The following is a 17297-nucleotide window of genomic DNA, read 5'->3' as shown; positions in this document are numbered from 1 at the left end:
TCCATCTCGGCCAGTATCCTGTCTTCCAACAGTGGCTAATTGCAGGTGCTTTAGAGGGAATGAACAGAACAAGTAATCATCAAGTTACCCCTCCCCTGTCACCCATTCCCAGCTTCTGGCAAACAGAGGCTAGGGACACCATTCCTGCCCATATTGGCTAATAGCCATAGAGGGACCTATCAAAATTAAAATACAAAACAAATAACAGGAGAAATAAGTGGCCTGGAGGAAAGCAGTGCATTTGGTTCAATTTATAGCTCTGCTTTGACATTTCTCACGCCTTTGAATGTCAGCAAATGACAACAGGCTAGTTGATAAAGTAAGGAGGAAGGGGAGTTATTGTGGAAGCATTAGATATTTAAAAAGAATAAGCCAGTATTTTCCCAGATCTAAAATTCAAGAGAGGTGTAATTTTTAAGAGTAACGCACAGCACTAAAGACATTTGGACTCTGAAGAATCTACTTCTATTTTAAAAGAGTCTATTTGGTTGTCACAGAATTTTTGGGTCAGATCCTGTGAGGCCTCTCTCAGGAGGCACAGTCCAGAGGTGGAGGCAATGTGACTTTATTCCCTCGTGGCACTTCTCTAATTGGATTGCTCTGAGGCCAATGCTGCTCACAGCATCAGATAAAGGACCCACATTATGTAACTGTCCTGGGCTCCTCCACAACCCAGAATTGTTAGTGAAAAGATACATTTTAATATATGGAGCTATACCTATCTCATAGAACTGGAAGGGACCCTGAAAGGTCATCAAGTCTAGTCCCCTGCCTTCACTAGCAGAACCAGGTACTGATTTTGCCCCAGATCCCTAAGTTGCCCCCTCAGGGACTGAACTCACAACCCTGGGTTTAGCAGGCTAGTGCTCAAACCACTGAACATCCTTCCCCCCTCCCCAGATAAGATTCTAGAGCACAGTTCTGTGGTAAGGGGTGAATTGTACAGTCATGGAATCAGCATGGAGTGTAAATTGAGTGTAACTGTACAACATGCCCTACTCCAGCTCAGTGTATTGTTAACTGTATCACATTGATTGACTGGTTATAATGCTGCTGTTTAGTTTCAAGTCAATAAGCCATAAGTATCCTTTCAGAGATCACTTAATCTCAAGTGAGAAATTCTTGCTTTTTCTGTATTTCTAGATTTCCTTTTTCTTTTTTAATAAGTTGTTGTATTATTTTTTCTTGCATTTTTATTTGACCTTTTTGTCCTTTTCCAGTTTTCCCTTGTATTTGCTCCTCTAGTTTTTCATTTGTTTTTGCTTCATTTTCTGTAGTTTTACTTATATTTCTCTCATCTCTTCTTTCCCACTAGTTTCTTCTTTTCATTTCCCCTCTTTGTATTCTCCTCTTCTCTACTCGTCTTTCAGCCATCTCTCTCTTTGTTGGCTGTTTCCACTGAGCATGAATTGATCCATAGCTACAGTCATAACCCTTAAGAAAGAGAGCTTTTCATGAGTCACAGCTTTTTTAAGAACCAGAATATCTCATCTAACCCCACTGATATCTCCAAGGATTGCAGCTTTCAGATTGAGCACTTTAATAAAACAAAGTTAACCTGTCACTTTACCTCATTCCAAAGTATATGTAAGTTAGAACATAGCTGCTTCATCACCTGTTTTGTTTTTTGACTGCACTAACTTCCAGCCTGGATCAAGATCAAATCAATACATAATATATTTGGAGTTTGGGGAAAGTTTTGATTCCACCCATGTTAGACGTCTCTCCTATGGCATGTACAAATATTTCATATCTTATTGATCTGAAGGCAGGTTCACACCACAAAGAGCACCATGTTTGTTTTCATGACTTAGGATGTTATTCATCATATATATAAGTATTAGCAACCAAGGGACAGATCCTCATCTCATGTAAATCAGCATAGCTCCACTGAAGGCATTTCAATAATAACAATGTAGACTAGCTAAGGATCTGGCCAAAGAGATTGATTATATGGAGGAAGAACTTAATTGCAGTGAAGAGTGATTTTAATGTCCTTCTTTGGTACCTTCCAAATTAATGAGAGAGGGGTTAATCGCCAGATGGTACTCTGTGAGGTTCTCCCCACTACCTGGAACATGCAACCTTAGCAAGGACACTCTTGCCTTTTTCCTATTCTATAACAACTCAAAGTATCTGTTTTAAATATATTGGGCTTGATTCTTCTTTCATTTATATATTGGTTTTACACAAGTGTGAATCCATTGACATCAGTAGAGTTATTCCTTAGTTAGCAAAATCAGGCTTCATATAAGTAGCACTGTAATCACAGTGGAGCAGACTCTGTTTTCCTTACTCACATGGATTACTCCAGGAGTTGTCTTACTGATTTCAGTTGACTTATTTGTGGACCAGTCAGCATGAATAAGGGTGGCAGAATCTGGCCCTCAGTGGCTCATTTTACCCTTCAACTTTGCTCCTGAATTTAAGTACCAACGGTTTCAATGTTAATACAAAGAGGACTACCTGACTCCCCTCATCTTTGCCTCTTCCGAAAATGAAGCCATCCAAACCTTAACCATTAGGTGCACTGCTCCTCCTTGTAATAAAGAAGTTTCACTAGACAATGAAGCTCCTGTGGGACGTGAAGTGAGGAAAGGGAGCACCTAGCAGTCCTAAGGTTCATTCCCTTAGTTATTTCTTGAAATAGCTGCAAGACTAAACAAGCTGATTTTAAGTTTAAGTTTCTCAGCTCAGTTCTGTAGCCTATATCAGTATATGAAGTGGTAAAACTGTACCGGAAAACCTAGTGCCCTTAAATCAGGACTCTGAGGTAGTCCTATTCTCACCTAACTGTCTGTGACTGTAATGCAGACCTCTGAGATATTTTTAAGCTTGGGACCATAGTTTCCAGTGTTAACAGGTTTTGAGGACTCTCATTATCTGCTGGATTTTGACATTCCTACCACGGCTTTGGAGCTGTGCTCCAGCTCTTCTCCAGCTCCAGGCAAAAACCTGCAGCTCTACTGCTCCGGAGCTGCTCTGTGCTCCAGCTTCGGGCTCCGCTTCAAAGCCCTGATTCCTACTCATGTTGTGTAGAACCTTATTCTGCAATTAGCCTTATTGATTTCAATGTGACTACTTACAGAGTAAGGTACTATTCAATGTAAGGGTGCTTGCATCTGGCTCAATGCATCTTGTAAAGGAGTGGCACACAGCGGTCAGTCACCCTTCATAACCACACGTCTTCAGAACGCTTGTGACAAATTCAGTTTTATGACATTTATTAAATAGTCAATTGAATGTTTTATTCTGAGATAAGAGCCAGTAGCCCCGCTGTTTGAATGAGTGAAAGAGCTCAGTCCTTTTCCACTATAATAATGGCTCCATAAAGCAGCAATCCAAAAATACAGGCTGACCACTTTGTCAGTGTTTAGCCATCCCACCATGTATGACTTGTGCTTTTCAAAATGTTATCTATATATTTCAGTAAGGCTACCCTAGTCATCAATAACCGTGGTCAAAATGAAGAATTTTGAGCTCAGTTATCAGTTTTCTAATTAATAATCATCCGGTTTCTTTTGATATTTTAAACAACATCTCAACAATTCCTTACCCAGTCTGGTCAATGCATAACAGTGAGGACATCTCTGCATATTCTTTGCACCATATTTTCTCATGGTTTGCACCAAAAGTTTCTCTAGAGTCTACTACATGCACCAACAATATCAATCTGCTTTGGCAAGGCCCATCATTTTGGGTCATTTTGCTTCAACATTTTTATCTTAACTTTTTCTAGATGTTCCCGCCTGGTTCTGATGCTGTAGTTGCCTGAGGTTTGACACAAACTTGACCCATAATGTTTTTCCTCTGCCTATGAAATCCACCGATGCAGCCTCTTTCCTATTAACCATTTATAGCCTGGACAATGGGTCCTACATACAAGAATCACTGCTGTATGAGCACTTGGTTGCAGAGTTAATTGCTTGCAACCAGCTGCTCTGGTTATGTATCACAACCATATCATTGAGATAACATGTTCAAAACTATTGCATATTCTTTGTCATACAACTTAGGGTAAGGACACTCTTTTTTTTTTTTTTTATGTCTTCACTACTGCATACTTCCATACTATGACAGACTTTCCTTGGCAGCACACCAGATGACCCCAGTTCTGTTTTCTAATTTCCCTCCCTCCTCACAGTTTTCTACTCCTTATCCACCAGCATGTCTATTCTTAAATTACTTTGTGTACCTTGCTGCATGCAACACTTTAATGGCACACTTCATGGTTTTCTTATGTTGTGTTTCCTTTGATCTTTTTCCTAGGTTTGGCCTGCTTAGCTCTGATTATTATTCTCTTAGGCCAGACCTATTTTCATGATGGGTCTGCCCAAACCTTCAGCAACTGTGTACTACTTTTCTTTTCATCCTTTATTTCTTGTTCTCATTATGATAATTTAGTATAGTTTCTAATAGGGGCTGTGTTGGACGCATTCTGGATCACAACCATGGCATACACTTTACATCTATAATAATTTATCATATGTGGATTTTACAGTAGAAACTCTGAAATGCTATTTTTCCCCTTTGGAAAAGATGGAGGAATTTGATTCAAAATGCAAGATCCCTGTTTGGCTTGCTGTTATCTGTAACTCTCTTGTTCCCTGATATCACTATCATAAAATAATACCATCATGGTCTCCATTGAACTAGCCCCTGGTGTTTTAACTCACAACTGCCTCCTACTAAATTACAGTTGAATATCCCACTATGAATGACATTAATTAATGCTTTATTGGTAAATGAGGGTTTTCTACAGATCCTTCCTAGTTTATTTGCCATGCTGCTGATGATTCTTTCTCCCTGTTGTTTTTATCTCCACAATGCTACTTTGTCATCAGTAATGCTTCTCCACTGCTATTGATTGTTCATTCACTTGGTCATGTAAGCAGATACCATTTTCCCACTGCTGTAAGGCACCCCTTTCTACTCGTTCTCCTCTTCATGCAGCTGAGTGGAGGTTCTTTCCCAAATAAATCATTAAAAGTAGTCATGCACAGTTAGAATCTGTTATGGGGTTTATTAATAAATATTTGTCATATGCTATGTAAGTGCTAATTCATATTATTGGTTCACATCCTGAAGTCCTTACTCTTTTCGGTCAGTCCTTTTGTGTGAGTAAGGAATTCAAGAGTTCATATAAAAATAATAGGGTAATCATTGTAACATTAACCACTGCAGTCAGTGAGTACTGATCCCTGTCATGTGACAAGAGTAATGACCTTTAATCCTGCCCCAGGTCAAGTAACTGGGATCATGGACCTGCAGTCCTGTGTGTTACACTCTTATTACAGTCACCCACACTCCTCTAAATGGCGTACTTAATTGGATTAATTCAGTTATGACAAACAGCACCAACCTGTGAGGCGGTATTTCTAGTGGATGGAAAAGAGAGGGGTCAGACCTCCTATGTCCTAGTTGCAGCTCTGCAAGTCAGTTAATATCTCTGATCCTCAGTTTATCCCTGAAAAGTGGGGATAATAACTGTGACCTCTCATGGATGTCATGAGTATTAATTATTTTTTGTTTTGCTCTATCAGATGCTATATTAATTACAGTGTTATATCATAAACATAAATTAAATAATAACAGTTAACAGCACCAAACCTGAAGAGATTGAATGGGAATATAGCAAACATATCCCTTACTCCATTATAAACACCAACTAGTACTACCAATAAGTGATAATACTTACAATTAGAAGAGAAATATGGTGCAACAGGAAAACAGGCACAAGAAGGGTGACCAGACAGCAAATGTGAAAAATTGGGACAGAGGGTGGGGGGTAATAGGCATCTATATAAGAAAAACACCCAAAAATCAGGATTGTCCCTATAAAATCAGGACATCTGGTCACTCTAGGCACATGTCAAGTCCCTGTTCAATTGGTCAGGGTAGCGAGAAGGAGCCAAGTTACAAAGACACTGAAGTGTTTCCAAAGAGAACCACAATGGTGAAGTCACCTTGTATATGATTGTCTTTAGTTGCGAATGATGTATTGCCCTAACTCAGTGGTCCTCAATGCGGTGCCCGTGGGTGCCATGACACCCGCCAGTGCATCTATGGACACCTGCCTACTGACAAGGGAGTATCAAGAAGCGTCACCGTCGAAATGCTGCTGCTTCTTGATGGCATTTCGGCAGTGATGCCCTCTTGATGACGTTGCTCCTCAGCTGCATTTTGGCGGCTGATTGTCAGGCAGCCACTCTCCTCAGCGGCATTTTGGCAGCTAGTCATCAGAAGCCCACCACACTGAAAGGTTGGGGAAAACTGCCCTAACTAGTCTATCTGGAGCTGTGCCTGAACTGCATCTAAAATACTGGCATCATAAAGACATAAAACGGTCACTTGCTGGACTCTTTCTCTGCTTCTTTAGCATATTCTCTCATTTTGCCTAAAGCATAGCATCAACCAAAATCTTTTTTCAGTCCACTAGTGCTTTAAATAGGATGCATATAAGGAAGACATCCAAATGGTTTCATTTCATGAACTGTTTTATCCCGACTGTGTCTGACTTTTAAGCCAGACATAGCTTTCTCAAATTATTGGAACATTAACCCCAAAATGTTTGGTTTACTCTTATAATCATTTCAAGTGTCTGGTTAGTAATCAAACTACTTTGTTTTAAAATATTTTAAGTGCAGTTAGGGCCTGCTCCAAAGACCACTGAAGTCAGTGGAGTCTTTCTGCTGATTTCAGTGGCTTTGAATCAGGCCTTTAGTGTGTGTAAGTTTGAGAAGGCAGCGTTATTCACAACTCACAAACCCACAAATGAGTTAAGCAGTTCAACCCAAATGAATGCCAATTAAAATTTGTATACCAAGTCCTACCACCATACATTCAGTAAACAGATTTTGCAGAAAAACAAATCAGTGAATGTTTTAGGATGTAAAAAAATTATTGGTAATATTTTTTCAATGCCCTCTGCTTGCAAAGCCAAGCTTTTAGTTACAGTGATCCAAATACTACTACTTTCAGTTGTGCCCATGTAAAACTGGAGTAACTCTGCTAGTAGATTTATTATGGTGTAGTGAGATCAGAATTTGTGTCACGGAGCCCAACTGTACAGGACTTTGAAGGACAGGAAAATTATTGTTACAAACGTTAGAAACTGTACCTTAACTAAAATTTGTACACATAATAATGTCAGAGTTTTAACATGTGAGATCAAGTATTCTTTATATCAATTGGAAGCTGGTAATCTCCCTTTTATACTGGAACACTATTCAACAGAATATTGTGACTAACTCTGGTCAGTTTCCTGCACTTGGTTTATGTTGGGAAAGTTATTGTTGTAACCATATGGCTTAGAAACATTTTTTTAAGTATTTTTATTTATTTGTATAATGAAAGAGCTGCCTCATATTAGGTGAATGGATTTTTCGAGTACTGTAGTGTTTGTGTCTGAAAGAGAGAGAGAAATGGATAGACACATTATGACTCCTTAAGTAAGAATGAAGTTATAATTGTAATCATAAATACACACACACACAACTATAGATATAAAAAAATCAAAGGATAATTTCTTTTGGCAAGCTAAAAGAAACCTCAGGAAACTCATCTTTGATTAGTGTCGTATTTAAATAAACTACGTTAGGTACCTAAAAGTTTCATAATGCTGATGGTGGGAAATGGAACACTATTTTTATCCAAAAATATGTTTATAATCTTTAGATCATGAAATAAGTATGTAGACAATTCTTCTTTTTAAATTTAATACACCAGAATTACAGAAACCACATAATGCAGCTCTAGTAACTGAACAAAGACTGAAGAGAATAAACAAAATGTACTTCTGCTGTCTGTAATCCCTACTGTGCTCAGTAAAATAAAATGCAGATATTACAAAGAGTTGGAGGGAACATTGATTTTTTCATTACTAGCTAAAGGTTTGCAAGCGGTATAAGACCAATTCTAACATCATAGCAGCAAGAAGTAATGTTTTTGAAATTCTTTTGTAGAAAGCAGCAGGAGACCAAACAGCAGTTTGCTTTAGTTATTGTTGTGTGGTTTAGTGTGTGGAGATAGTGAAGTAGGGTCTTACTTATATTAGCGGGTGTCGTTTGGTTTTGTTTATGTTTTGGGGTGGGGTTGTGTGTGTGTGTTTATTTTTGAAGAAAGCTATAGGTTATAGATTACAACTAAGTAAATAGTGTATTTGATGCATTTTGCCTCCTTTGTTCCTAAATTATTCACAAGCAGGCAGCAAATTTCTCAAATTATTCACTTTTATATATCAATTTCTAAATATTTTCTGTGATAATTCTTGGTGTCTAGATTGTTCACAAGCAGTATGTTGCCAATATTTGATTTTCAGAATTCAAGATGTGCTGGTTAGTTCTGATCACATGACATGTGGTGGTATTTCTGTTTCCTGACAGGATGACAGTAACTCTTAAAACCAGATTTTCTAGTGTGAATGCATTCAAAATTCATGACATTCTATAATATTGACTTAAAATTAGTTGTTTCTGAAAGTCAGTAAACTTTTTTGCTAGACTGCTTGTGGAGAGTGAACTTGAAAGGAATATGAAAAAATCTGAAGCTAATTCAATTTTTTCAGGTAAATATTTGCTGAAAATATTTTTGGGTATTTGCTCAGCTCTACTACAGATTAAATATTATTAGTCTAGTGAAATTTTCCCTAAATTCCTTTATTTGCTTTTCAGCCTAACTTCAATACCTGGAAAGATACTGGAACAAATTATTAAACAATTTATTTGAAATCATCATGGATTTGTCAAGAACAAACTAACCTGATTCTTTGACCGGGTTACTGGCCTAGTGGATGGGGTTGGGGGAAGCAGTAGACATAATATTGCCTGATTTTAGTGAGGCTTTTGACACCATTGCATGTGACATTTTCATAAGCAAGTAGGGAAATGTGGTCTCGATTAAATTATTAAAAGGTGGGGTGTGCAACAGATTGAAAGACTGTACTGTACTCAAAGAGTAGTTAAGAATGGCTTGCTGTTAAACTGGGATGGTATACTTGGGGGGTCCTGCAAGGGTCAGTCCTGGAGCCAATACTATTTAATATTTTCATTAATGACTTAGATAATGAAGTGGAGAGTATGTTTATAAAATTTTTGGATGACACCAAGCTGGGAGAGGTTGCAAGCACTTTGTGAGACAGGAGTTCAAAACAACCTTGACAAATTAAAGAATTGGTCTGACATCAACAAAGATAAGTGCAAAGTACTACACATAGGAAGGAAAAATCAGATGCGTAACTACAAAATAACTGGCTAGGTGGCAGTACTACTGAAAAGGATTGGGGAGCTATTGTGGATCACAAATTGAATATGAGTCAACAATGTGATGCAGTTGCGAAAAAGGCTAAAATCATTCTGGCGTGTATTAACATGAGTAGTGTATGTAAGACACAGGAGGTAATTTTTCCATTCTACTCAGCACCCGTGAGAATGCAGCTAGAGTACTGTGTCCAGTTTGTGCCAAATTGGAGAGAGTCCAGAGGAGAGCAAGAAAAATGACATAAGGTTTTCAAAATCTGATGTCTGAGGAAAGGTTAAAAAAAAACTGGCCTTGTTTAGTCTTGAGAAAAGAAGACAGAATGTGGACTTGATAACAGTCTTCAGATATGTTAAGGGATGTAATAAAGAGGATGGTGATCAATTGTTCTCCAACTCCACAGAAGATAAGACAAGAAGTCACAGGCTTAATCTGCAGCATGGGAGATTTTGGGTAGATATTAGGAAATACTTTCTAACTATTAGGATAGTTAAACTCTGGAATAAATATTTAAGGGAGACTGTGGAATCCCTGTTATCGGAGGTTTCTAAGACTAGTTTAAACACCTGTCAGGGATGGTCTCGGTTTACTTGGTCCTGCCTCAGTGAAGGAGACTGGACTTCATGTCCCCTTAAGGTCTCTTCCAGCACTACATTTCTATGATTCTATTTGCTGCATAGTTTGTGTTGTTTAAGGTGATGATGTGTATGCATGTTTCAGTGTGACAAATTGCATGAGTATGGTCTGCAGGATCAAGTCATAGTATAGTTTGTTTATATTTATGTGGGGGAGAGTACATGCTTATATGTATGAACAAAGTGGTGTGTGCACGCATGCACATGTACACCGATAAATAGCAGGCTACAGAACTGCAAACACTATGCAACAACTAATGTGCCAGTCTTTCACCATTGAAGTCAATGGCCAAACTGTCACTGACATCAGTGGGGTCAGGATTTAATCTTCATAGACTTTAATGATGCAGATATATATCCTAAAGATACAATCTTAGAAAGTGTTCATTGCATCTGTGAGCTGCTGAGCTCCCTTAATTGCTACTGGCTTCAATGGAAATTGAGGTTGCTTAGCAAGCCAGCTGCTTCAATATCTTTAGTATCAGATCCTCTCATGTTCATTCTAACTAAAACCCTTTGTTTAATAGGATAATTATTTACTTGGTTTCTGATGATGAGATAGATAACTGATGATCATTTGTGGCACCAATACTGATGATTGAATTCACTGATTTTTATAGCTGTGTTCTCTGAAAAGGTTCTTTCCTGACTTTGATACATACTTTGTGCTATGTTCTCTTGTCAGGCTAGGTGCATTGGCTTTTCTGAAAAAAATGAAGAAATAATATGATAAAGTAATCTGGTAAAAGCATCAGATCTTGCTTATATACATTATCAAATTATTTGGTATTGAGATACACATTTCTATCATTTAAAAAGATCAGGGATCACATTTTCAAAAGTATCTTAAGAGCCTAATTCCCATTTTCAAAAGAGATTTAAGCAGTTAGAGACAGATTTTTAAAGGTATTTAGATGCCTAACTCTGACTAAAATTAATGGAAGTTAGGTGCTTAAATAACTTTTAAAAATCTGGTCATTAGGCCCAGATCTTCAAAGGTATTCATGTGCCTAACTCCCCTAGATTTCAATGGGAGTTAGGCTCCTAAATATCTTGGAGGATCTGGGCCTTAGGAGCCTAAGTCCATTGACTTTCAGTGAGATTTACAGGCCAGATTTACAAAGATATTTTAGGCACCTAAATATTCTGACAGGCAACTTGTGGGATTTACAAAAGTGTGTAGAAAAGTTAGGTGAAAGTCCGTGGGAGTTAGTCACCTAACTCACTTAGGTGAATTTGTAAATCACACTAGGTACCTGTTTGTGTCTTTGTGTGCCTAAATACCATTGCAAATCTGTCTGCAAATCTACAGGTATGTCTGCACAGCCCATGGAAGACAGCCTTCCAACCCTAGTCAACAGACCTGAGCTAGCTGGGCTCCTGCTATTGCTCTAGAAATAGCTGTGTAGGCAGCGCTCTGAAGTTGCAGCTGGGGGTGGAGCTTGGGTTCTGAAGCCCACCCTTTCCCCTCCCTAGCATTACAGAGAAGATATATTAAAAACAAGAAAAAGACCTGCATGCAGGCTAATAAGCTTACCAGTAAGCACCCCAGCTCCAAAAAGAGCTCTGGCAAGTGAACACTCCATCAAAACCTACACAGGCATTTTCTGCGTCTACAGTGGCATAACACTTTTTTCTCAGAACAAGAACCTCCATGAGCAGGTCAAGTCCTTCCAACCCTTTTCAGAAAGGATTGGACTCTCCCTGGTACGGAAGATGCTGTCTATTTGCTAGATCAGAAAGCAGGCCCCAACTGAGTTTAAACTCAGGCTGCATATCCAAAAGTCTTTTCTTTTTCTGCTGGTCTGTGGAGAATTCAGTTTGAATCAGTATAGGAAAGTCTCTCCAAGTGGTGATACCTTTCGGGAGGTGTTACTACCTGAGTGAGTTTGCCTAATCACCTCCCACAGTTCTTAGTTTCTGGAAAGTTGTGGTTTCCCACACCCATGGAATTACATACAATCTCTGGCCTACAGTGATACATACATTTAATACAGTAAGTCTCCCAGAGACATTGCAGGAAATTGCTATGTCTGTCATGGAAGGTTGTGCTTCTTGTCATTGGAAAGATAATTTTAGCTAGATTTATCATAAGTATTTGGATCTGGCATATGACCTGAGTAAAATAGGACCACATTTTCAAAATTAAAAAAGCAGGACCTTTGTGAAGGCAAAATAGTCATACAGGAAACTAAAGTATACTTTTAAAAAGAGTGTCCTTATGTCATTACCGCCAGTTTCTGACGGTCCTGACACACGTGGATATTTCTCAGTGTGGAGGATTTTTCCTGTAGCTTAAAGCTCTGAATGAGTTTGTCATGAAACACTAAACAAATGTCATTAACATTCACTTTGAGAAAAGAATCGCTTTGATAGAGTATATATTCATTCAGCCTTTTGATCCAGACGCCATTCACTACATCAATGTTTGTCCCTGATAAACAGCAAATTTTACTGAGTTTAGCAATATTCTTGCACATACATTTGGCAGTTATGGAATAAATAAATATTTTCACTGATCAGATGAAAAGCTGGGAAATTTCAGGACATCCCAGAAGTTGTATTGATTTACTAATACCATGACACATGGTTACATTATCACAGTGTAATGCTGTTTTGTGCAATGGGGGTTGTAATTGCCATGTGTCAGCGCAACTCCCCTCCAGGCTGGCTTTCCACAACTGATCCCTTGTGTAATGCCATCAGAAGCCAGTATAATGGCCGTGCCAGGTCACTGTTGCTGAAGATGTGCATTTTGGGATGATGGAATGTCTGGTTCACTCTCTTGGGACTCAGAGTCTACCGAGTGGTAGGTGAGTTTGTAGATATATTATTTGCCAGCACTTGGTTAGTAGAAAGCAGAGTATAAAGAGCAATTGAAGGCCAGCTGACACAAGGCTCTGCTATCAGAAGTCTTATAGGAAATTTACTGGCAATGTATTGCAGTTGAAATAATTTCATGAATAAACAAAATGCCTATTCCCTGCAGAGCATTCATCTGTTATCTTTTGAACACTTGGGGGAAAGATTAGATGTATATCTATCAGTTGTGATCTTCCTCCTCTCCCCTGCCTCCAAATGAAAATTGTTTTTGAGTTTTATTGAGCTGCCCAGGCAGAGGATCCCAGCTGAATTTTAATAAGAAGCTTGGGGGAAGTGGGAGGGGGGAATCCACTGACCTTGTTGACTGCCCTGCATGTGTTTAAATGTTGTTTCCCATTTAAACACTCCCCACTGGAGAAGACTTTGGATTTCTACCTTTCATTAAGGAGAGGGCATGAATGCATGTTTGCTGAGGGTCTGGTTATCAGTCTCAGTTGTTTGGATTTTCAGGAACACTAGACTCCGAAGGTTGGTAGAAGTTACTTTTATCCTCTAATATCTAATGTGATTCTGTAGCTGAGGATGTCTTGGTTCATAGACAATGATAAATCAGTGTTCTCTGGCTCTGATGATCAGGCAAATTGTGAAGGAAAGAATGGATTGTATGTTATCCTTGCATAGGGTCACAGATATTGTCAGTGACTTTTAAAGGTGTAGTGGAGAATACAAACATGACTGTAAATACAAGCAGGATATGCGTAATGCATATTAAAAATTCATACTAACGATTATATTCTCATCATAATGTTCAGGGATTTACATATATAAACGTTATGTAATCTGCATAAAATAGTTGCTTTAAAATTCAGAACATGTCTGTTTTCCAAAATGAAAACAAATATTAAGTATCTGTAATACTGTATATTTATCTTGCAGTATATTGACCTTTAAGACTTACCCATTTGCCCTTAGTTAAATGGACCAGTTTATCCTAATATATATGATATTACCAAAACTTCTATCTCCTTACTATAGGGGAATACCTAAAATACTGCAAACTGCAAATGCTGCTGTTTAGTTACCTGAGACATTATTTATAAAAGAGAATGTGCTGATTATGTCCTTTTAACCAGAGGAGAAAAGGACTATAGGAACTAGAAGGTTCCTTGTACATTATGAATGAGACTTAGTATGGCTTGATCCTGCAACCAAAACACACATGATTTGGCCTAACCATGCAAGTAGGCTCACTGATGCCATGAGTAGGTGTCCAGAATTGGGTCCTAGGAGGGAGGAGAGATCAAGTGGAGAAGAGGGAGAAGTGTATCAGTAGCATGACCCTCTTGGAGAAGCAGCAGAGGGAATAGTAAGTGAAGAAGAGTTAACAGGGTAAAGTATGTGATAAAAACACAGTGTAAGGGAGGTGAGTTAATAAAAGAAGAAAGGAAAAAGAAAGAAAAGAAAAACTAAAGTGGCTGAACTAAGAACAAAGTAAGAACAGAACTTTGCCAAAGGGAGAAAAGCAGACTGTGAAATCCATCTGAAAATATGCCCTCCTCATTATCGCTCACTGCACTGATGGTATGAGAGGGGTTTAAATGGCTGCCTACCTTATCTCATGCTTAAACAAAGGCCAGATTCAACCCTCACTAAGATGAGTGCAATTTCATAGACCTACACATATCTTTTCTTATTGTATAAAGGTTTGTCAGTAACACACTGATTAGTTGGTGAAGCTGAGCAAAACATACTTATTTGAATGTATTTGGTAAGTGGAAACTGGCTGTCTTGCTTGGCAAGTGTTCACTTGGAATTTTGGATCTGATTGTTCAAATCCAGGGAGCTGGTTGTGTGGGAAGGATTATTGTTGGGAGCACAGGGCACCTGAATCTCCTGTGAAGTTTCTGTGAACCTTACACTGTTTCACAAACCTACACCTGAAATTCACACAGGTCTCTGCTTTTAATCAAATTCTTTCTGAACATCTCATACCATTGCTCTGGGAAATGCTATGAGGTAGTTCACAGTTCACAGTTCCCAGGCGCTCTTGGACCGTGAATGGCCCTTCCCATGATGCTTCCATCTTATGGGCCTGTTGCGCCTTCAAGACCATAACCTGGTCTCCTACCTTGAAGGAACGTTCTCTGGTATGTTTGTCATACCAGGCCTTTTGCTCTTCCTGAGCATCCTTTAGGTTTTCTCTAGCAAGGGCTAAAGAGTGTCGGAGGGTGCTTTGTAGGTTGCTTACAAAGTCCAGAATGTTAGTTCCTGGAGAAGGCGTAAACCCCTCCCATTGCTGCTTCACCAACTGTAATGGCCCCTTAACCTCGTGACCATACACAAGTTCAAACGGTGAAAACCCTAAACTGGGATGTGGTACAGCCCTGTAGGCAAACAGCAACTGCTGCAACACTAGATCCCAATTATTGGAGTGTTCGTTGACAAATTTATGTATCATGGCCCCGAAAGTTCCATTAAACCTTTCCACCAGGCCATTGGTTTGATTGTGGTACGGGGTGGCAACCAAGTGGTTCACCCCATGCGTTTCCCACAGTTTTTGCATGGTCCCTGCCAGGAAATTAGATCCTGAATCAGTAAGGATGTCGGAGGGCCAACCTACCCTGGCAAAAATGTCTGTTAGGGCCAGGCACACAGTGTTAGCCCTGGTGTTGCTTAGAGCTACTGCTTCCGGCCATCGGGTAGCAAAGTCCGCGAAAGTCAGTACGTACTGCTTTCCTCTGGGCGTCTTTTTTGGGAAAGGACCCAGAATATCCACAGCTGAAATGGGACCTCAATTATGGGGAGTGGCTGGAGAGGGGCCTTGACCTGGTCTTGTGGTTTTCCCACTCTTTGGCATACCTCGCAAGACCGGACATACTTGACAACATCCTTGCCCATCCCCTCCCAGTGGAAGGACTTCCCCAACCGGTCCTTGGTTCTGTTCACCCCAGCATGGCCACTGGGATGATCATGGGCTAAGCTTAAGAGCTTCCCCCGGTACTTAGTTGGAACCACCAACTGTTTTTGCGGCTGCCATTCTTCCCGGTGTCCACCAGAAAGAATCTCCTTGTATAAAAGTCCTTGGTCTATAACAAACCGGGATTGTTTAGAAGAGCTGAGAGGCAGTGGGGTACTTTGTGCCGCCGCCCAAGCTTTCTGAAGGCTGTCATCTGCTTCCTGCTCAGTCTGGAACTGTTCCCTTGAGGCTGGGGTCACCAGTTCTTCCTCAGACTGGGGACTTGGGCTTGGTCCCTCTGGAAGCGATGTAGGTGATGGGGTTGTTTCCGTTGCTGGTGAACCGCTCTCCGCTGGTGCACCTGAGGGTATTTCAGGCTCTGGCTGAGCCTTTTGGGTATGGCTGTCTGTTGCTTCTGCCAGTTCTGGCTCGCTGGCGCCCTCTGGTGTTGAGTTTGAAGATGTGGTTGCAATTGCTGGTGCTGGTTGCTGTTCCAGTTCCGGGCCTGAGACTGGAGGTGCTGTGGCTGTTTAAGTGGTTGGCATGGAATCCGGGTCCACTACCTCTGTCTGGGTCTCTGGTAACACAGACGGGGCATCTGTGGACGGCTCAGGAACAGGAATGGGTCTGGAAGCTTGCCTGGTTTGGCTGCGTGTAACCATTCCCACTCACTTGGCCTGCTTCACCTGGTTGGCCAAGTCTTCCCCCAGTAGCATGGGGATAGGATAATTGTCATAGACTGCAAAAGTCTACATTCCTGACAAGCCTTTGTACTGGACAGGCAGTTGAGCTGTAGGCAAGTCTGCAGCTTGTGACATGAAGGGGTAAATTGTCACTTTGGCCTTTGGGTTGATGAATTTGGGGTCTACGAAGGATTGGTGGATAGCTGACACTTGTGTCCCCGTGTCTCTCCACGCAGTAACCTTCTTTCCGCCCACTCTCAAATTTTCCCTTCGCTCCAAGGGTATTTGAGAGGCATCTGGGCCTGGAGATCTTTTGGGTGATGGTGGTGTAATGAACTGCACTCGGTTGGCAGTCTTTGGGCAGTTGGCCTTGATATGTCCCAGTTCATTACACTTAAAGCATCTTCCATCTGACGGGTCACTGGGTCGAGGTGGGTTACTGGAGACTGGTGAGGTGGAAGAATAGTGTGTCTGTGGCTTTACTTGGGTTGTAGGTAGGGTTTTTGGCTGCCCTCGGTTGTAGGGTTTATGGTCGGTGTGCCCCCTGGGGTATTCGTTCCCCTTGACAGTAGCTTTCTTGCTTTCTGCCACTTCCATCCATCTGGCTCCAATCTCCGCCGCCTTGGTGAGATTTTTGGGTGTTCCATCTTGTATGTACCGTGTTATGTCCTCAGGAACACCATCCAAGAACTGCTCCATTTGTATGAGGAGGTGCAGTTCATCCAAGGATTTAACATTGTGTCCTGATATCCAGGCCTCATAATTTTTCCCAACGTAGTAGGCATGTTTGGGAAATGACACATCTGGTTTCCACTTTTGGGTTCTGAAACGCCGACGGGCATGATCTGGGGTTATCCCCATCCTGTATCTGGCCTTGGTTTGAAAAAGTTTATAGTCGTTCATGTTCTCCTTAGGCATTTCAGCTGCCACCTCTGCTAAAGGTCC

General features: G+C 40.4%; 1 protein-coding gene across 1 annotated transcript in view; it reads left to right on the top strand.

The window, feature by feature from the left end:
- RORB (RAR related orphan receptor B) overlaps positions 1-17297 on the top strand; it is a 191459-nt gene that overhangs the window by 21872 nt on the left and 152290 nt on the right. The gene's annotated exons all lie outside the window — the stretch shown is intronic.

This window comes from Gopherus evgoodei, chromosome 6, assembly GCF_007399415.2.
Source record: "Gopherus evgoodei ecotype Sinaloan lineage chromosome 6, rGopEvg1_v1.p, whole genome shotgun sequence".
Taxonomy (NCBI): Eukaryota; Metazoa; Chordata; order Testudines; family Testudinidae; genus Gopherus; species Gopherus evgoodei.
The sequence above is the reverse complement of the archived record's forward strand: the minus strand, read 5'-3'. Positions and strand labels throughout refer to the sequence as shown.